We start from the raw sequence: 22,679 nt of genomic DNA on the forward strand, positions 1-22,679 counted from the left end.
ACCATTAAAACTCGAGATTTATAGGGTGTATGTAGACTTTTTTGGTTGACTGTATGTATGATTGGAACACCGAAAACACAATAAATTGCTCTGTTCCAGAACCTGCATGAATCTACTATGTTTACTACGATAAAATTGTTTCCTTTATGTTATCGGGAAAAATAGTAAAAACTAGTTCTGGAACAGACCAAATGTTTCAGTAAAGTTTTATATCATTTCTGGTAAAAATATAAAATACAAAGGGCGACCAAATTCAAATTTGACTGGAAAATTCTTTTCCTTACCAGAAATGACACAAAACTTTACTCAAACGCTTATTGTGTTTTCGACATGGATTATAAATTTCGGCACATTTTGAACAAAAATATGTCAACAGCTAAGCGACGTTAAAGTGTAAATATGGCAACCAAGAACTCATTTCAAACTTGTTCACCTTCGAACATGTTTGATGTTACAACACTCCTTTAACATAAGACCAAACGAACAGCTAACGAACATGACTTAACATCCAGCAAAGCAAATCCTCAAAATCCTGCAAACATCAGCGACACAGTATCACAGTCTCTTGGTTTTATTCGAAAGGTGAGGTTTATTTTCCAAAAGCGCTCTATCACCACTAACAGAGTTTTGGACGGATGGATGATAGAAGCTATTAGGAAAGAAACAAAAAGGAAGAAAAGTTATCACTTATTGTGTTTTTTTATTGGTCACATGAAGAGGAGAATTAAAACAAAAATTCTCAAAAGACTTTTAGAGAAAAGTGGAAAAAATTGTGAATTTTTTTAACTTTTAATTGTGCCGGACCAAAAAAACTGAAAAAACGTGTGTTTTCTTCTTTGCAGTTTTTAAACGAAACGAAAAGCCTCAAAGACTTTCATGTACGATATTTTATGTATTATTTCTTGTGATAAAAAAAAAATTCTGTAAATCTGTTGTAAAAAAGTGAACTAAGGCCCAACGAGAGTCCCAACAGAAAAAAAAACGGGGAATATAAACGAGGAACGAAAATTAAATCTCAAGCAGAAGAATAGCAGCAGAGTGTGGTTGTAAAATTTTGTTGTACTATTTGTATAATTTGTAATTGCCTTTTTTTGCTTGTGTCCAAACGACCGACCGACCGACCTACCGACAAACCAACCCAGAAAAAAGAACTCGAAAAAACCCTACGAACAAGTGTCACAGAAAAAGAAGAGCTCGCAGGGCAGGCAGGCAAGGCAGACAGTCGGGAAGAGTTGTCGAGTCGTCATCATCACCACCATAAGCATTATTATAGAATTCCGACACAGAGCGTAACATTTTTACAACTAACGGTGAATGAAATTTTTTTATGCGTTTCATCTGTTCATTCGGTGATTTTTATTGTAAAACTTTGGAGCAGAAAAAAATAGAACAGAACAAACAACAAATGTGTTATAGTTTTTCATTAGTGTGAGTGAATGTTAGTGAGTGAATTTTACAATAACAAAAAACACAATAATCTACTGAGAATTATTAAAAATAACAACAAGAACAACAACAACATCGAGCCATCTCCATTGATTGGAAATTGAAAAAATGTGCTTCAACATCAGCCCACTCTCGACAATGCTGATGATGATGCTATGAACTGAAGAAGAAGTGCAGTTTGCTAAAGAGCAGAACAGAGGGATATCACAAAAATTGTTGCATTACTCCCTCTCCTAAAACTCAAATTTTGGTTTCTTGGCACGTTGTCTCAAAAGGTAAGTAAATGTTTCGACAAGTATTGCAATTTCTTTGTTTTGTTGTTGTTATTGTTGCTGTAGTTTTTCCAATAAAATTGTTCCCAAAATCATTTATAACTTTTAATTAAAAATAAGACTCTTCACAATATTGTTGGGGTGGAGAGGAAGTGAAGGCCAACACGAGAGAGGCACAACAGTAATGTAAAACACAACTCCAAATTCATTGAAATTCAAGTTCGGCATTAGTTGTACTTCTTCATTCGAAGACAGTAATTGTTAGTCAAGCTGCTGTAGGCAGGCGATAATGTTCCCACTTTTTTTAAATTCCAATATTGAACAACAACAAAAACCCGGTCGGGTCGCAAAATGTCTTACATTCAAGTGTTAACTTCATTATGATCTTGGTAATATTCACTTTATTCCTTTATTAGTATATTAATAATTTTGAAAGGGGGGTAAAAGAAAGAAGAATAAACGTGGAGAAAAGTAAATCTTGAAAATGTTCTCCATTTGTCACACTAAAAATGTACCTATATGTCACAAAAATTTTTTGAAGAAACTGCATAGGTATTTCTCGTTGTCCTGAACACATCTCTGGGAAGTCCAAAATTCCCTAGATATAGACCTTTAAAGTTCTAAATTTTCTTTTAAATTATAATTTTCTTCTGCAATAGCCGGCCTTCGGCCGGGGATTTAAGACTTTCTCGTATGGACAGGGGCAAATCTAGGGAACGGGAACAAACATTTATTTTAAATGATAAATTTTTCTCTAATTGTCTGGCCTTCGGCTACATATTTTTGGAACTTTAAAGGTCTATATCTCTGGAAGTATGGACTTCCCAGAGATGGTATTATATTATTGTGTTCATAACAACAAGATCTACCTGTGGTAAAAATCGGTTGTGAGCGTGTGTTCCCTTTTTATGCCTAAAAGATTTTTTAGTTTAAGAGTACGTTTATACTGGATGCAATTAGGTACCCCAAGGGGTCCTGAGAACATTCATATATTTTTTTCCTGCGGAATACCTTACTTTTCGAGTTATGGGCTTTCAAAGTTCCGTGAATATCCAATGGGTATCATTGTAGAGTTCAATTAAATTTTTATACCGTTATCCTTTAGGCTTACGAGGGTACATACGTTTCAGATAATTTGGAGTCGATGTAGCCATGTCCGTATATCCCGCCCGCCCGTTTGTTTGGCTAGAGTGCCCTATAACTAACGAATCAACCTATTCTGTACAAAATTTGGTCTTCGTAATATTTTGTCCAAACTTAGTTTAATTTCGAAGATGGACCATATCGATCCACTCCTTCCGGTACCTCCCTCACAAAAGTTCTAAAATTTTCGCTAAAATTGTGAGCACGATAACTCTCGAAGGCAGTAACAGATTTTGTGCATACTTTGTATATCGTGAAATTTCTACCAGACTTCGATGAGGGTACCTCTCACACAAAATTTCGGAAAAGTTCAGTTAAGGACCTGCACTCGAATCGTTTTGATTTTTGTTGAAGCAACTTGTATTTACTATCCCCTATACGACGGTGCAAGTTTCATTAGGGGCAAGTCCATACATACTTCCTGAAAAACTAGCCTGAAAGGTGCAAAAAATAAACCGCTATGACACCGTGTGTAGTGGTTGGGGGGCAAGATAACTCTCGAACGGATCTGCCGATGCGATCCAAAATTTGGATCTAGTAATATTTTGTCCAAACTTAGTTTATGTTCGAAGATAAGCCATATAAAATTCAAAAATTTTCGGAAAGTTTGTGGCACGATAATTCTTGAAGGGAGTCACCGATTTGGTCCACACTTTACACATTCTAATATATCTACCAGATGTAGATTAGGTTCGAATATGGATTATATTTGTCCACTCCATCGGGTACCTACCACACACTTGAAGACCTGCGCTCAAATCACTTTGATTTTTGTTGAAGCAACTTGCATTCGCTGCCTCAATTACAAGGGTACAGGGGCAAGTCCATACTTCTTGGTGAGCACGATAACCCTAGAACTGATCAACCGATTTAGTCCAAAATTTGGCCTTCGTCATATTTTGTCCAAACTTAGTTTCAGTTCGAAGATGGGCAATACCGGTCCACAAATTCCAGTATTTAAAAACCGCCACTAAAATGGTATGTACGTATAGAGAATTTTCACAGCTATAAGATTTTCTCAAGTCCCATTTCGTGAAAACCTAACAAAACAAAAAAAAATCTGAAAATGTGACCTATATCTCAAACACGGTAAATCCTACGAAAACATCATAGAGGAAAATCTTGTAGAGAATTTTCACAGCTTAAAAATTTTCTTTAGCCCCATTTCGATTGGACTTGCAATTTCCAAGCAAAATCGTGAAAACCTAAAAAACCCCTAAAAATCGAAAAAATGAATCGCGATTTATTTAAAAAGCGCTCTAGCGATATTTTCTTGTTTCTGGATTTTTCTCACCTATGAACATTGCTTGTTGCAAAATCCGCAAAAACTTCTCAGATGTAAGCGGTTTTCACTTAAAGTTAGTTAAGGTAAAGTGTAAGGTAGCGATACAGTCAATGCATTGTCTCAATTTGAACTTTGATATCTCAATAACGGTAAAACCTACGAAATTATCATCATGATCAATCGTGTAGAGAATTTTCATAGCTACAACATTTTCTTTATTCCAATTTCAATAGGACTTGCGGTTTCCAAGCAAAATCGTGAAACATTGTAGTTTCAGAATCCGCAAAAACTTCGCATCTGTAAGCACCTTCCATATAAAGTTGCTTCAAGTTGCCACAAAAGTTCAACATTTGTGTCTAAGTCCAGTTTAGGGTCTGTTCGAAGATCCTTTGGAAATGTATACCGATGCCACCGCCACGAAGGTCCTGTTTAAAAAGAGATATTATGTTTTCCGTGGACATGTCCATGTTTCCTGGCATACTGGTAAAAAAGTTCTACGTTGACCAACTGAAATGACTAGTGGGCGCCATATCTATCGAAAAGATATGACTCCTAAAATAAGATCCACTTCCATAATGGACCAGTCCTAATCCACATTTTTGTCGGCCAGCGCATATGTCTACAGAGAGCCACAAAATTCTGAAAATAACCTAAATACATTCGATCTGTCCGTATATGAAAGTTTAAATTCACACAGGCTGAGGGTATATCTTTGTCGGCAAAGCCGACTGATAATTTTTTACTTGTTAATTTATTACATTTACCGAGGTAGCATTTGGAAGATTGTTTTTTTTTTTTCAAAAATCATATTGCGGAGTCTTTATAGAGAAAGGGACTCGAAAGTGACTGCCTCTAATGATTAAAAAGAGTTCAATTTAAAAACAACAACAAAATGTTTAGCAATCGAAAATAAATCACTGAGGTGTTTAAAATGTGAATATTTTTTGTTATTTCTTGTCACATTTTGATCATCTGAAGATTGAGATGAAACGAAGAAAGTGAATGAAGAAAGAGTACACTAACCACCGTAACATAAAGGGATAATTAAAAGTCATAACAAAGCAGAAAAAAACACATGAACGAGACAAAAAACAAAGAAGAATAAAAATAAAATTCCTTTAATTTTTTGTCTGATAAAAAGATTCATAAATGACTCACTAAAAACTCATAAACGATTATAAACATGACTTAAAAAAGACTCGAAAAAGAGTCTCAAATTAATCAAAAATCACCAACAAATTATTAAAATACGGCTCGAAAAAGAGTTTATATACCATCAGAAAATGGTCGAAAATGACTCTAAACTAATGCAGAGGAAGACTTATTTGTGATTTCTTTAGAAGAATCGCCTGAGGTTACGTTTTTCTCCCGACAAAGGAGTCTTTTATGATCAGAAAATGTGCTCATATTCCAGCTTTTTAATCGTGCACTTGGATAAAAAAAGTCTCGAATTTGATTAAAAATGTCAAAAAAATACTGGCTGGGTCGGACTTCGGTCGAAAATTTAAGACTTTCACATATGGAAAGAGTCCGACACCGGTCACGTGATTAAATTTTCCCTTTAAAAAGGACTCTAATGTAAACATGGTAAACATGACATGACCCGCTTCTGGGTCTAAATCTTAACTTAAGTCATTATATCTGAGACGATCAAACATATTCAAATATAGAGTACTTTATTGGCTTTGGTACATAAGAAGCCTCGCCGCCTGGCTTTCTTGCCTTGTTTCATTTCTGACATAATAATAAAAAAGAATACAGAAGAAGAGAACTGAAGACAACCTAGTTCGAAACTGGCTCGGTCTACTTTATTCGTTTATTTTTATTATGTCAGAAATGAAGCAGACAAGCAAGACAATCAGGTGAGGTTTCTTATGTACCGAGGCCTTAAGGCCTAGGTACGAAAAAACGCAAAACTTCCTAGATGTAAGCACCTATCATTTAAAGTTAGTTAAGGCGCACTGTGATGTATTTATGGTCTTTTCAGAATTTTGTGACCCTTTTTGGACATTTGAACTTAACGATAAAAATGTTGATTATGATTAAAGTTAAAAAGTGTTGCGGAGATGGTACTTAAAGAAATGACGCGACATAGTCCATTATGGAAATGGATCTTATTTTGGCAGTTATATCCTTTTGATAGATATCGCGACACAATTGTTGAGCTTTTGTGGGGGAGGTACCCAAAAGAGATGACCGATATGGGTCATTTAGAAGTTAAACTAAATTTGGATAAACTATTAGGAGACCCAAAGTGGTGACTTAATTGGTTGCCCCGTTTAAGCGATATCATGCATATCATTTTAGTGACATTTTTTAAATATTTTGGGGGGGGAAGTACTGGAAGTTGAGGGCCGGTATTGCCCATCTTCGAACTGAAACTAAGTTTGGACAAAATATGACAAAGGCCAAATTTTGCACAATATCGGTTGATCAGTTTGAGAGTTATCGTTATCGTTATCATCCACTACATATGGTGCCATAGGGGTTTTTAACATCTTTCGGGCTTATTTCTCAAGAAGTATGGACTTGCCCCGGAAACAACTTTTACCGTCGTAATTGAGGCAGCGAATGCAATGATTTCAACAAAAATCAAAGTGATTTGAGACAGGTCTTAAAGTTAACTTATCCGAAATTTTGTGTGGGAGATACCCGAAGGATTGGACAAATATAATCCATATTCGAACCTATATCTGGTAGATATATTAGGATGTGTAAAGTATGGACCAAATCGGTCACTTCCTTCAAGAGTTATCGTGCGCACAATTTTTTCGAACATTTTTGAACTTTGTGGGGGAAGACCGATATGGCTTATCTTCGAACTTAAACTAAGCTTGGACAAAATATTACGAAGGCCAAATTTTAGACCGAATCGGCAGATCCGTTCGAGAGTTATCTTGCGCTCCAACCACTACCCACGGTGTCATAGGGATTTTTTTGCACTTTCAGGCTATTTTCTGAGGAAGTATAGACTTGCCCCTCATAAAACTTGTATCGTCGTATGGAAGGCAGTGAAAACAATTTGCAACAACAAAAATCAAAGCGATTCAAGAGCAGGTCCTAAACTGAACCTTTTCGCCTGTTTGTATGGGAGGAACCCGATGGAGTGGACCGATTGAGTTCATATAGGAACCTCATTTTAGTCTGGCAGAAATTTCACGATGTGCACAGTATGGACCAAATCGGTTACTCCCTTCAAGAGTTATTGTGCGCACAAATTTTCCGACAGACAGACGGACATGGCTAAATCAACTACAAACTGTCTGAAACGGATTTCATCCAAACATACTTGGTAGACCCCATTATTGCGATAAGGCTCATTTTGCCCGTATAAAAGTGTATATACCCTCGTTAGCATAAAATCTGAGGGTCGTTATCTCAGGAAAATAGAGTTGCACTAAAAAAAATGTACATTAGTAAAAAGGGGCCGCGAGCACAATCTGGTGCAATAATATCATGACAATCCGAGAAGTGTTGTGCCAACAAATTTTAATTTTTTGTTTGTAAGGTACTTGAAGGTAAGGACCAATATAGTTCATATCCGAAGCTGATCTATGTTTGAAAGAAATATTACAAGGTGCAAAGGAAATATTACAATGTGCACCATTGTAACGTAAAATTTTGTGTTTTTGTGGGGTAGGTATCCGACGATCCGGATTTATGTGATTAAACAAAAAGAAAACAATATTGTCTGACAATAATATAATTTCAAAATGCTTTGTCTGTTACCACGGTGTGCCTTAACTAATTTTAATTGGAAGGTGCTTACACCTGGGAAGTTTTTTGCAGATTCTGAAACTAGAATGCTCATAGATGAGAAATATCAAGAAACCAAAAAAATCGCCGGAGGGATTTTCAAATAAATCGCGATTTAAGTTCACATTTTTTAAGTTCTTTAGGTTTTCACGATTTTGCTTGGAAACCGCGAGTCCTATGTAAATGGGCCTAAAGAAAATGTTGTGGCTGTGAAAATTCTCCACAAGATTGACCTTTATGCTATTTTCGTAGGTTTTACCGTTTTTGAGATATAGAAGTTCAAATTGAGACAATACACTGACTGTATCGCCTCCTTATAAAACAATTTCGTTACTGCAATTTCCCATATTAAACTTATGTATCATCCATTCTTGTAGAGAATTTTCAGAGCTTCAACATTTTCTTTAGTTCCATTTTGACATGACTTGCGGTTTCCAAGCAAAATCTTGAAGACTTAAGATAAAAACCTAAAAATTCGAACTGAACCTCTATATCTCAAAAATGGTAAAACCTACGAAAAAACCTAAAGGTCAGTCTTGTAGAGAATTTTCACAGCCACAACATTTCCTTTAGACTCATTTCGATACGACTTGCGGTCTTCAAGCAAAATCGTGAAAACCTAAAAAACCCCTAAAATTGGGAATTTTGATTGCGATTTATTTAAAAATCCCTCCGGTGAATTTTTTATGAATTTTTTAATTTTCTTATCTATGAACATTGCTGTTTCAGAATCAGCGAAATCTTCCCATGTGTAAGCGGTTTTCATCAAAAGTTAGTTAAGGCGCACTGAGCATGATATTGTTTTATAAGGAGGGGATACAGTCAGTGCATTGTCTCAGTTTGAACTTCTATATCTCAAAAACGGTAAATTCTACGAAAATATCATAGAGGTCAATCTTGTGGAGAATTTTCACAGCTACAACATTTTTCATAGGCCCATTTACATAGAACTCGCAGTTTCCAAGCAAAATCTTGAAAACCTAAAAAACCCCTAAAAATGTGAACTTAAATCGCAAATTATTTGAAAATCACCAACGGCGATTTTTTTGTTTTTTGAGATTTCTGATCTATGAGCATTGTAGTTTCAGAATCTGCAAAAACTTCCCAGGTGATCTCTCTCGCATTGTAAGTGTTACTTCTGATTGCATATAGCCCCATAACCGCATTCACTTCTTCACCAGCAGAACGATCATTGAGTTCCTGACGGAATCCTCTGGTACTCAGTTATGGATTCTGTGGCAGATGTATGGCGTGAGCAATTCTTTGCTACTGACCCCACATGTTTTTTGTGCGAGGAGCGCTTTCATAATGCAATTAGGTTATTTGAATGTCAGTCTGTTACCGATATACAGTGGTTCCACTTTATGGAAGGTGTGGATTTTTTATGGATTTAGATGTATTTTCCCACCAAAAATCTGTAGTTTTAAGCTAAGAAATCAAATACTTTCACATAGCTGTACTATTCTGTTAAATTTTCCAAGAGTTGGACCAAATATATTGTCGTTTTAAACTTTGGCTTTCAACATTTCCTAGAACAACATTGATGCTAAGCGTTTGTAAAATTACATTAAATGCCTCGATGCATAAACAGCTGGTAACCTTGCTTAAGTTTTTTTTCTGGTAAAAGATTGAAAGGCAAGGGCAACCTATTTAAAATTGGGTCGGATTTTCTTTATTCGTTTACCAGAAATGACTTAAGAAGGAATATCAAGCTGCTAATGTACCAAGACCCCATTTAGTTTGTTCGTACTTGTCTCTAATCGGAGTATTGGTGATCGTGAAGAATTAGATTTTTGTCAAAACTTTCGCTAGACTTTCATCCTCTGGCAGGAATATGGAGACAGGATTGTACTGTTTTAGCCACAGCCTAAAGCATGATTCGTTTCATGACAGTTAAAATACTTTGCTTCACATTTGCGATTGCGACGATTTCGCCGTTTCTGAACATGTTTGCTTGATGATTTTACTCCTTCTTTGTCATTTCCGACTTGCTCATCTTCGTCGACCTTTGCATATCCACCTTTACATTTCAGCACGCCCCTTTAACTCACAAGACATAATATCAATTGGATCACCTCGACCTTATTTAACTATGCCTTTATTGGTTATTTATCAAATTATTTCATATGTTGCTCTCTAAAAAATTGTTTTATTTTTTATTCTTGCCGCGTTTTGGTTTAAAAGAATTTTTATTTATGTATTTATTGTTCCATAACATTTTCGCAGTTATTTTCCTATTTCACAATAACCAACAAATAAATAAAAACAACAAGTTCTTTGCTTGGCACACAATAAATTCGTACATATTTATGTAGTATATACGTATATATGTCATTAGTGACCGACCTTCTTAAGAGGGACATTACAGTCATCATTAACATCATCACCAACAAATGGAATCCACGGAACATATGAAACAAGTTCGTCGCAGATGACTGATAGCCATAGAAGCAATGGAGTTGCCACGAAATGCTGAAGCAATTTTCTCGCATATAGTCCCGAATCATTTACAACAATTTTTGCCGGTATTAGTTTTTATTGCCTTTTACAGCCTCCCAACCATCCACCAAACAAAGAATCGGTGGGAGAACATTAAAACACCCACGAACATATTGTCCTTCATATACTATTTGGCTTATTGTTATTAATCACATATTCCTTGAGAGTCTGCAAGTGTGTGGGAGCATGGGCGCGTGGGCGCAGGAGAGAGTGCTATATTTGGCCATCATTTTCGTCGTTCATTTGGTCCGGAAATGTAATGAAAGAAATTTGATGTTTACATTCATTTTTCATAAATTCTCAAATAAAGAAGCCTCCCTCTCATTCACTGTAAGAAATTGGGACAGAGTGATGCGTACGTTGAAAAATGTTTGGAAGAAATCATTTAAAATTGAAGCTATGCCTAAGAATGTTTTGCCAAAAATCGTGCTTAAATGTTTTAAAAGTATTGGAGGAAAACATTTTTGGTTGATGATGAAAACAATTTGCAGGGGATGAATGTTAGTTTCTTAAAGGCATTTAAATTGAAATATTCCCGCAGTGACATTTAAGGATATTTTGAGTGTTTAAAAATGTAATAGAAACGTTTAATGATAAAATATTTTTTTTTTTAAATCCACATTTGTTGGTATGATGAAGAAGAGTTTTTTAAAAAAATCCACGTTTGTTGGTTTTATGACAAAATATTTTTATAAAATCCACGTTAGCTGGTCTGATGGATAACTATTTTTTAAAAATTCCACGTTTGTTGGTCTGATGGAAATATATTTTTTAAAAAATTGACGTCTGTTGGTCTGATTTAAAAATATTCTTTAAAACATCTACGTTAGTTGGTCTGATGAAAAAATATTTTTTTAAAAAAATCCACGTTTGTTGGTCTAATGAAAAAAATATTTTTTAAATACCCACGTTTGTTAGTCTAATAAAAAAATATTTTTTAAAAACCCACGTATGTTGGTCTGATGAAAACATATTTTTTTAAAAATCCACAATTGTTGGTCTAATGAAAAAAATTATTTTAAAAAATCCACGTTTGTTGGTCTGGTGAAAAATATTTTTTAAAAAATCCACGACTGTTGGTCCAATGGAAAAATATTCTTTAAAAAATCCACGTTTGTTGGTCCGATGGAAAAATATGTTTTAAAATATCCACGTTTGTTGGTCTGATGAAAAAAATATACTTTAAACAAATCCACGTTTGTTGCTCTAATTAAAAAATATTCTTTAAAAATCTAATATTGTTTAAAAGATCCACGTTTTTTGTCTAATAAAAAATCCACTACTGTTGGCCTTATAAAAAATATTTTTTTGTCTGATGGAAAACTATTTTTAAAAAAATCCACGTTTGTTGGTCTGATGGAAAAATAGTTTTTAAAAAATTCACGTCCGTTGGTCTAATTGAAAAATATTTTTGGTCTTATAAAAATATTTTTTAAAAAAATCCACGTTTGTTGGTCTTATAAATATACTTTTTATTTTTTTTTAGGTGGTCTAATGAAGATTTTTTTTAAATCTACGTTTGTTGGTTTGTTTAAAGAAATATTTTTTTTTTAAATCCACGTTTGTTGGTTTACTGAAAAAATATTATTTTAAACATCCACGTTATGGGTACTTTACACGATATGTTTTTAACATATGAGTTGTCACTTTGCATATACATTTTGTATGGGAGAAGTGACAACTCATATGAAAAAACATATCGTGTAAAGTACCCATTAATTGGTCTGATGAAAAAATATGTTTTAAAAAAATCCAGGTCTGTTGGTCTGATGAAAAAATATATTTTAAAAAATCCAGGTCTGTTGGTCTGATGAAAAAATATATTTTAAAAAATCCAGGTCTGTTGGTCTGATGAAAAAATATTTAAAAAAATCCACGTTTGTTGGTCTGATGAAAAACTATTTTTTAAAAAATCCACGTTAGTTGGTCTGATAAAAAAATATTTTTTAAAAAATCCACGTTAGTTGGTCTGATGAAAAAATATTTTTTAAAAAATCCACGTTACTTGGTCTGATGAAAAGATATTTTTTAAAAAATCTACGTTCGTTGGTCTGATGAAAAAATATTTTTTTAAAAAATCCGCGTTTGTTGGTCTGATGAGAAAATATTTTTTAAAAAATCCACGCTTGTTGGTCTGATGAAAAAATATTTTTTAAAAAATCCACGTTTGTTGGTCTGATGAAAAAATATTTTTTAAAAAATCCACGTTTGTTGGTCTGATGAAAAAATATTTTTTAAAAAAATCCACGTTTGTTGGTCTGATGAAAAAATATTTTTTAAAAAATCCACGTTTGTTGGTCTGATGAAAAAATATTTTTTTAGAAAATCCACGTTTGTTGGTCTGATGGAAAATATTTTTTAAAAAATCCACGTTTGTTGTTCTGATGAAAAAATATTTTTTAAAAAATCCACGTTTGTTGTTCTGATGAAAAAATATTTTTTTTAAAAAAATTCACGTTTGTTGGTCTGATGAAAAAATATTTTTTAAAAAAATCCGCGTTTGTTGGTCTGATGAAAAAATATTTTTTAAAAAAATCCACGTTTGTTGGTCTAATGAAAAAATATTTTTTAAAAAATCCACGTTTGTTGGTCTGATGAAAAAATATTTTTTAAAAATTCCACGTTTGTTGGTCTGATGAAAAATTATTTTTTAAAAAATCCACGTTTGTTGGCCTGACGAAAAAATATAGCTTTGTTCCAGAACTAAACACTTTTTACCACTTTTACACATTTTACCCGAAAAAGCGTTTCCGTACAGAAAAAAAGTTGTAAGATGTTCACGTCTCTTTAAACAAAAATGGCGCTGAATGACGCTCTCTTTAAAAACTTTTTACTCGTAGAATTTGTACGGGAAGGAAGCTTATTTTTTTAAATCAACGTTTGTTGTTCTGATGAAAAAATATTTTTTAAAAAATCCACGTCTGTTGGTCTGATGAAAAAATATTTTTAAACATCCACATTAGGTGGTCTAATGAACGATTTTTTTTTAAATCCACGTTTGTTGGTTAATTAAAAAAAAATATTTTTTTAAATCCACGTTTATTGGATAATTGAAAAAAATATTTTTTTTTAAAATCCACGTCAGTTGGTCTGATGGAAAAATATTTTTAAAAAATCCACGTTCGTTGGTCTGATGGAAAAATATTTTTTAAAAAATCCACGTTCGTTGGTCTGATGGAAAAATATTTTTTAAAAAATCCACGATCGTTGGTCTGATGAAAAATAAATTAAAAAACCACGTCTGTTGGTCCGATGAAAATATATTTTTTAAAAAATCCAGGTTTGTTGGTCTGATGAAAAAATATTTTTTTTTCAAAATCCACGTTTTTTGGGTTGATGAAAAATATTTTTTAAAAAATCCACGTTTGTTGGTATGATGAAAAAATATTTTTTAAAAAATCCACGTTTGTTGGTCTGATGAAGAAATATTTTTTAAAAAATCCACGTTTGTTGGTATGATGAAAAAATATTTTTTAAAAAATCCACGTTTGTTGGTCTGATGAAGAAATATTTTTTAAAAAATCGACGTTTGTTAATCTGATGAAAAAATATTTTTTAAAAAATCCACGTTTGTTGGTCTGATGAAAAAATATTTTTTAAAATATCCACGTTTGATGGTCTGATGAAAAAATATTTTTTAAAAAATCCACGTTTGTTGGTCTGATGAAAAAATATTTTTTAAAAAATCCACGTTTGTTGGTCTGATGAAAAAATATTTTTTAAAAAATCCACGTTTGTTGGTTTGATGAAAAAATATTTTTTAAAAAATCCACGTTTGTTGGTCTGATGAAAAAATATTTTTTAAAAAATCCACGTTTGTTGGTCTGATGAAAAAATATTTTTTTAAAAATCCACGTTTGTTGGTCTGATGAAAAAATATTTTTGTTGGTTTAAAAAATCCACGATTGTTGGTCTGATGAAAAAATATTTTTTAAAAAATCCACGTTTGTTGGTCCGATGAAAAAATATTTTTTAAAAAATCCACGTTTGTTGGTCTGATGAAAAAATATTTTTTAAAAAATCCACGTTCGCTGGTCTGATGAAAAAATATTTTTTAAAAAATCCACGCTTGTTAGTCTGATGAAAAAATATTTTTTAAAAAATCCACGTTTGTTGGTCTGATGAAAAAATATTTTTTAAAAAATCCACGTTTGTTGGTTTGATGAAAAAATATTTTTTAAAAAATCCACGTTTGTTGGTCTGATGAAAAAATATTTTTTAAAAAAATCCACATTTGTTGGTCTGATAAAAAAATATTTTTTAAAAAATCCACGTTTGCGGGTCTGACGAAAAATATTTTTTTAAAAAATCCACGTTTAAAATATATTTTTTAAAAAATCCACGTTTGTTGTTCTGATGAAAAAGAATTTTTTAAAAAATCCACGTTTGTTGTTCTGATGAAAAAGAATTTTTTAAAAAATCCACGTTTGTTGGTCTGATGAAAAAATATTTTTTAAAAAATCCACGTTTGTTGGTTTGATGAAAAAATATTTTTTAAAAAATCCACGTTTGTTGGTTTGATGAAAAAATATTTTTTGAAAAATCTACGTTTGTTGGTCTGACGAAAAAATATTTTTTAAAAAATCCACGTTTTTTTTAAAAAATCCACGTTTGTTGGTCTGATGAAAAATATTTTTTGAAAAATCCACGTTTGTTGGTCTGATGAAAAATATTTTTTGAAAAATCCACGTTTGTTGGTCTGATGAAAAAATATTTTTTGAAAAATCCACGTTTGTTGGTCTGATGAAAAAATATTTTTTGAAAAATCCACGTTTGTTGGTCTGATGAAAAAATATTTTTTGAAAAATCCACGTTTGTTGGTCTGATGAAAAAATATTTTTTGAAAAATCCACGTTTGTTGGTCTGATGAAAAAATATTTTTTGAAAAATCCACGTTTGTTGGTCTGATGAAAAAATATTTTTTGAAAAATCCACGTTTGTTGGTCTGATGAAAAAATATTTTTTGAAAAATCCACGTTTGTTGGTCTGATGAAAAAATATTTTTTAAAAAAATCCACGTTTGTTGGTCTGATGAAAAAATATTTTTTAAAAAAATCCACGTTTGTTGGTCAGATGATATAAAATATTTTTTTTTAAATCAACGTTGGTTGGTCCGATGAAAAAATATTCTTTCAAAATCCACGTTTGTTGGTCTGATGAAAAATATTTTTTAAAAAATCCACGTTTGTTGGTCTGATGGTCTATTATAGTTTTTTTATATGCCGGACAGCCATTCCAACTAAATGGACAGACCATCACCAATAGTAACATTTTTTCCATGTTAACCTCATTTTAAAATGTAAATCGTATTTTAATAAAATTTTTTTCAACCATTTTCCACAATTTTCCCCATTGGTTGTTATTTTCCTTTCGTCTGCTGGGCCGCAATGATGCACAAATTGACAAAGAGGAATGGATGGCAGTCTAAGTGGGTGGCAAAGAAAAAACGCAAGTGATGGACATACTTAGATATATGTAGTATGTATGTATGAGTGTAAGAAAAATGAATAGACTACAACAGGAACGATGAGGACGACGCAGAAGAAGAAGAAATAATACAACAAATAGTGTTAGTTTTATTGGTAACTAATGGACTATTCATCAGTTTATTTGTAATAAAAATCCAAACATTCATATTAAAATTCCTATTGTTGGCTGCCACGTTCAAACACATTCACACATACTTTTATAACGACACTTCCCCCATAAACACTCACTTGTTTAGTTATTCATACGAACTAACTAACACCAACATGGCAATATACTTAACTGCAGTGGTGGTTCATGTGTATTGGCTAGGAAATGTGTGCCTTTAAGGATGTTTACAGAAGTGAGTGAATGTGAATGTGTGTGCGGATGTGCTTTTTAAGGCAGTTTTTCCATTATTTAACTAACTCTATTTTTCATTACCATTTTACTACAATCTCTAGTCTCTCTTCGTTGATTCTAAGACGGACGACTTTAAGTACAAATTATTTATATAAATAACAACTAAATAAATAAAAATGGCATGGAGTCTGGAAAATCCTTTTGAGGTATCCATCATAAGGAAAATTAACATTTTTGGAAATTTTGTTTTTGAAAATAGTCAGGCTTAATCCCATAGTCGTTGTTTTAATATTTTATTAAAATAACTTTAATTTATTAGTAAGAAAAAATTGGCGATGTTTACCAAGGGGTAAGGCAGGGAATACTATAGCTTCAGATCTCGTCACAGATCTTCATCAGTTCCCTTGTTTCTTGTTTTTCAACAAGAAACTTTTTATACCCAAGTGTCAATTGCTAGCTCAAATAGTATGCAATACCAACAAATTAGTTATGTGTTTTTTCGTCGAGAATCGACGAACGCATAGCAGTGGGAAAGATTTGGTTTTGTTTGCAAGTGAAGTTGCTAGAGTTTAGGTAGTGCCAATGAAATTCTCGATCAGAGTGTTTCTTTGCGCACGTATCTATTTGAGCTAGCAATTGACACTTGGGTATAAAAAGTTTCTTGTTGAAAAACAAGAAACAAGGGAACTGGTGAAGATCTGTGGCGAGATCTGAAACTATAGTATTCCCTGCCTTACCCCTTTGTAAACTTCGCCAATTTTTTCCCACTAATAAATTAAAGTTGTTTTAATAAAATATTAAAACAACGACTATGGGATAAGCCTGACTAGTTTGAAAAACAAAATTGAAGTCGTCATCCCAAACAAAAAACGCCAACCCTCCTAATTTTTGGAAATATTTCAAGTCCGTCATAATAATCCACGTTTGCTGGTTTGAAGTTGGTTAAAAATCCCCGGTTTGTTGGTTTGAAGTTGCTCTGAAAATAATGTTTTAAAAATCCACGTTTATTGGTTTGAAGTTGCTCCGAAAATATTGGTTAAAAAATCCACGTTTGTTGGTTTGAAGTTGCTTTGGAAATATTGTTTAAAAAATCCACGTTTGTTGGTTTGAGGTTGCTCTGAAAATATTGTTTAAAATCCACGTTTGTTGGTTAGATGTTGCTCTGAAAATAATGTTTTAAAAATCCACGTTTGTTGGTGTGAAGTTGCTCTGAAAATATTGTTTAAAAAATCCACGTTTGTTGGTGTGAAGTTGCTCTGAATATATTGTTTAAAAAATCCACGTTTGTTGGTGTGAAGTTGCTCTGAAAATATTGTTTAAAAAATCCACGTTTGTTGGTGTGAAGTTGCTCTGAAAATATTGTTTAAAAAATCCACGTTTGTTGGTGTGAAGTTGCTCTGAAAATATTGTTTAAAAAATCCACGTTTGTTGGTTTGAAGTTGCTCTGAAAATATTGTTTAAAAAATCCACGTTTGTTGGTTTGAAGTTGCTCTGAAAATATTGTTTAAAAAATCCACGTTTTTTGGTTTGAAGTTGCTCTGAAAATATTGTTTAAAAAATCCACGTTTGTTGGTTTGAAGTTGCTCTGAAAATATTGTTTAAAAAATCCACGTTTTTTGGTTTGAAGTTGCTCTGAAAATATTGTTTAAAAAATCCACGTTTGTTGGTTTGAAGTTGCTCTGAAAATATTGTTTAAAAAATCCACGTTTGGTGGTTTGAAGTTGTTCTGAAAATATTGTATAAAAATCCACCTTCGTTGGTTTGAAATTGTTCTGAAAATATTGTTTAAAAAATCCACATTTGTTGGCTTGATGTTGCTCTGAAAATGTTGTTTAAAAAGCCACGTTTGTTGATTTGATGTTGCTCTGAAAATATTGTTTAAAAAATCCACGTTTGTTGGTTAGATGTTGCTCTGAAAATATTGTTTAAAAAATCCGCGTTTGTTGGTTAGATGTTGCTCTGAAAATATTGTTTAAAAAATCCACGTTTGTTGGTTAGATGTTGCTCTGAAAATATTGTTTAAAAATCCACGTTTGTTGGTTAGATGTTGCTCTGAAAATATTGTTTAAAAAATCCACGTTTGTTGGTTAGATGTTGCTCTGAAAATATTGTTTAAAAAATCCACGTTTGTTTATTTGATGTTGCTCTGAAAATATTGTTTAAAAAATCCACGTTTGTTGGTTTGAAGTTGATCTGAAAATATTGTTTAAAAAATCCCCTTTTGTTGGTTTGAAGTTGATCTGAAAATATTGTTTAAAAAATCCCCATTTGTTGGTTTAAAGTTGCTCAGGAAATATTGTTTAAAATATCCACGTTTTTTGGTTTGAAGTTGCTCTGAAAATATTGTTTAAAAAATCGAAGTTTGTTGGTCTGAAGTTGCTCTGAAAATATTGTTTAAAAAATCCACGTTTGTTGGTTTGAAGTTGCTCTGAAAATATTGTTTAAAAAATCCACGTTTGTTGGTTTGAAGTTGCTCCGAAAATATTGGTTAAAAAATCTACGTTTGTTGATATAAAATTTTCTACCACTTTATCCTCTGTCGTCAACATTTGAATTAACGTACATACGTCACTAAAATGACACAAAAATTGAATACTTCCTAGATCCTTGATCAATCCATTTGCCCAAGAAGTAAAACTTCCATGTCATTCAATTACAGAAAGTCATCCTGATTTGAACTTTACAGACACACAATTATCTGCTGGAACGTATGCAAAGATACACATTGGAGGGCACACATGTGATGGTGATGGCCATATTTAAATATAAACATAAAACAAGAAGACAATAAATGTTGATGTAGCTGAGCAGTGGTTTAGTTGAACATTTCAGCACCACATCATCAACCATTTGTCCTTCACCATCTTTGTTGGTCTATTTCTATAAACGCCACACATTTCTTTATGGGGGCATACACACGCATATTCTGTTGGAAAATTGTGGTGGTAGTAGTGATGGCTGCTGGGACTGTTCCACTGTTCAGTCGTTTTGGTTTAGAGCTTCTTAGACGAGTCAAATATTAGAAGTAATCGAAATGCGAGTTACAAAGAAATAAAAAAGAGAAGAGAAGAACACAAAAGCTAAGATGGATATATAGGAACAGCCATAACTAAACACATGCACACACACACACATATCCTTACATTGAAAACTATTTGAAAATGTACGACACATTTCATCACTTCAAAGGAAATGAAACGACTAAAGAAAACGTAAGAAGCGTAAACATAAAACAAAACCAAGCGACAACAGTCTGACAAATGTCGCTTTACTTTTAGCATAAGCTACTACTGCCAGCCAGGCACTAACAATCTATCTATACCTCCTTTCCTCATTCTCCCTCTCAAAGCAAAATACTTATTATTACTAGTTGAAAAACTCCAAGGACTCCTCCAAACTCCAACATGTCTTCCATTCCCCCCTAACCAGCGACCCAGCAGTGTGTTGGTACACTTGAAAACCATGTGTTTCCACTTTGTTTTAAATTGTAAGTAAGTGAGTGGTGAATACTGAATGTCGTTGCTAACATTATCACACACACAGAGGCACAAACACAATCCTCCTATCGAGCATACATTGAGGTTTCCAACTCGTTCCACCAGTTCGACGCCTTGTTGCCTACCGCTGCTGCTTCTTCCTTAGCCACCATGGTGGCATCAAAAGAACTTTGAAGTTGTTAAATTACCAACCAGCAGAAGTCTTCAGTTTTGCCGGGTTTGACCTGTCTCATTGTCATCATTTGCCATAGCTTCATACACCAGCTCTCCTCATATACAGGAAGATTGTCCTCGCCATTTCCATTATCTCCATCTCATCTCCAACAAAATTGGGCTTTCTTCGATAGAAGCAACAAGAGAAGTTATTTCATGGCTATGAGAATTATTTCCACGTCGACTCGGTTACTCCACTCAGTCATACCATTTGACATTTGAAGTTGAAAACTAAGGATTATCACTGGGGATTAAGCAGTGATTAAATATCTTTGGTTCTTAGAATATTAAAAAAACCGAGAGGAGAATTGTAAAGCTGTTTATTTCCATAACATATGGCAGAGGGGGAGGAAGAGATTTATTTTTATAGTAGGATACCAAGGCAAATAAGCAACAAGTTTTAATATCAAAATAATGTTTAAAAAATTCACGCTTCTTGTCCTAATGATGCTCAGGAAATATTGTTTAAAAAATCCACGCTTGTTGTCCTAATGATGCTCAGGAAATATTGTTTAAAAAATCCACGCTTGTTGTCCTAATGATGCTCAGGAAATATTGTTTAAAAAATCCACGCTTGTTGTCCTAATGATGCTCAGGAAATATTGTTTAAAAAAGCCACGCTTGTTGTCCTAATGATGCTCAGAAAATATTGTTTAAAAAATCCACGCTTGTTGTCCTAATGATGCTCAGGAAATATTGTTTAAAAAATCCACGCTTGTTTTCCTAATGATGCTCAGGAAATATTGTTTAAAAAATTCACGCTTTTTGTCCTAATGATGCTCAGGAAATATTGTTTAAAAAATCCACGCTTGTTGTCCTAATGATGCTCAGGAAATATTGTTTAAAAAATCCACGCTTGTTGTCCTAATGATGCTCAGGAAATATTGTTTAAAAAATCCACGCTTGTTTTCCTAATGATGCTCAGGAAATATTGTTTAAAAAATCCACGCTTGTTGTCCTAATGATGCTCAGGAAATATTGTTTAAAAAATCCACGCTTGTTGTCCTAATGATGCTCAGGAAATATTGTTTAAAAAATCCACGCTTGTTGTCCTAATGATGCTCAGGAAATATTGTTTAAAAAATCCACGCTTGTTTTCCTAATGATGCTCAGGAAATATTGTTTAAAAAATCCACGCTTGTTGTCCTAATGATGCTCAGGAAATATTGTTTAAAAAATCCACGATTGTTGTCCTAATGATGCTCAGGAAATATTGTTTAAAAATCCACGCTTGTTGTCCTAATGATGCTCAGGAAATATTGTTTAAAAAATCCACGATTGTTGTCCTAATGATGCTCAGGAAATATTGTTTAAAAAATCTACGCTTGTTGTCCTAATGATGCTCAGGAAATATTGTTTAAAAAATCCACGCTTGTTGTCCTAATGATGCTCAGGAAATATTGTTTAAAAAATCCACGCTTGTTGTCCTAATGATACTCAGGAAATATTGTTTAAAAAATTCACGCTTGTTGTCCTAATGATGCTCAGGAAATATTGTTTAAAAAATCCACGCTTGTTGTCCTAATGATGCTCAGGAAAGATTGTTTAAAGAATCCACGCTTGTTGTCCTAATGATACTCAGGAAATATTGTTTAAAAAATCCACGCTTGTTATTGCAAAGTTTCACTCAGGAAATATTGTTTAAAAAATCAACGCTTGTTGTTCCAAAGTTTTACTCAGGAAATATATTTCAACAAATTCCATTTTCTTCGGTCTAATGTTGCTGTGGAAATATTGTTTAAAATTGCGGGACCTTTTTTGTGAAAATGTTCGTTAAGGAATTAGCGATTATTGCTGAGATAAAGTTTCACCATGTCTTTCTCGGAAGCATACACCGTACCACCACTGCCGCCATCAAATGCTCATACCCGAAGCAACAGCTTGCCATTAACGGAGTCAGCGGTGAATAGCGATTCACAATGTACTCACTGATGCCTGTGTCTTTTGTTCACCCATTTCAGGCTGATTTATGGTTCTAATAATGGAGGGGTTTTTGCATGTATGTATGTATGTGTGAGTGTGTCTCTTAATGCTGTGCCCATGTTGGGACTGTTAAGATATTTCACATCTGACCATTTGTGTTGTTAGAAGTAGAAATAGTAGTCACTCGGCTTTTAGTTTTTAGCCTACTATTTCCTCGAACACACACGCACACACGGGCACACATCTCGAGACAGTATTCCCATAAAATTTGTATTCCTCATCGTTTTTGCATTATATCGAAGTAGTGTAGACCCAAAACCCAAAAGCAAACTTCTTTGCCATTCCCATATCGAGTTTTTGTCGTCTTCGCTGTCTACGCTGATGTCTTAGATGCGGAGGACATAGTCGTAAAAGCAAAAGGATTACACTTACATAAAAAACCCATTTATAGACGTAACGGCTCGCAAGGCATAGTTTATTTTTTATTGTTGTTGTATGTACCCTGAACATCGTTTATAACGCTGATTTCTTTCTATTTGTTGTTGCTGCTATTGCGTTCCTCTAGCGGTGCCGGCATCTTAGACAAGTTTGCTGCGTATCTTCTTCTTTCTTATGAATGTTGTCTATGGCAAATGCCTATTTCCTTTTGTTTTTCGTTTGAATGAGTGACGACTGGATACCAGAGTATGTATGTGTGTGTGTGTGTTGGAGCATTTCTTTTGGTCAATGTGCGCCTTTCAGAAACAACAAAGAACTCTTTCCAATCCCCCAGCAGCAATATGTTGATTCATAGCAATTGATTAAAAATAAATAAAA

At 33.3% G+C, this 22,679-nt stretch overlaps 1 protein-coding gene across 3 annotated transcripts in view; it reads left to right on the forward strand.

Annotated features, from left to right (window-relative positions):
* Positions 1 to 557: 557 nt before the first annotated feature.
* Positions 558 to 22,679, forward strand: part of orb (polyadenylation element binding protein orb) — a 280,777-nt gene continuing 258,655 nt past the window's right edge. For 2 of the 3 annotated variants that reach the window (XM_073959423.1, XM_073959425.1), the window contains exon 1: positions 558 to 1,721. The gene's annotated coding sequence lies outside the window, so the exon portion shown is untranslated. The remainder of the gene's footprint in view (positions 1,722 to 22,679) is intronic. The other variant, XM_073959422.1, reaches the window with a different exon arrangement.

The sequence above is a fragment of the Musca autumnalis genome, unplaced genomic scaffold (assembly GCF_047663935.1).
Source record: "Musca autumnalis isolate F117 unplaced genomic scaffold, ASM4766393v1 scaffold_1, whole genome shotgun sequence".
In the NCBI taxonomy this organism is placed as follows: Eukaryota; Metazoa; Arthropoda; class Insecta; order Diptera; family Muscidae; genus Musca; species Musca autumnalis.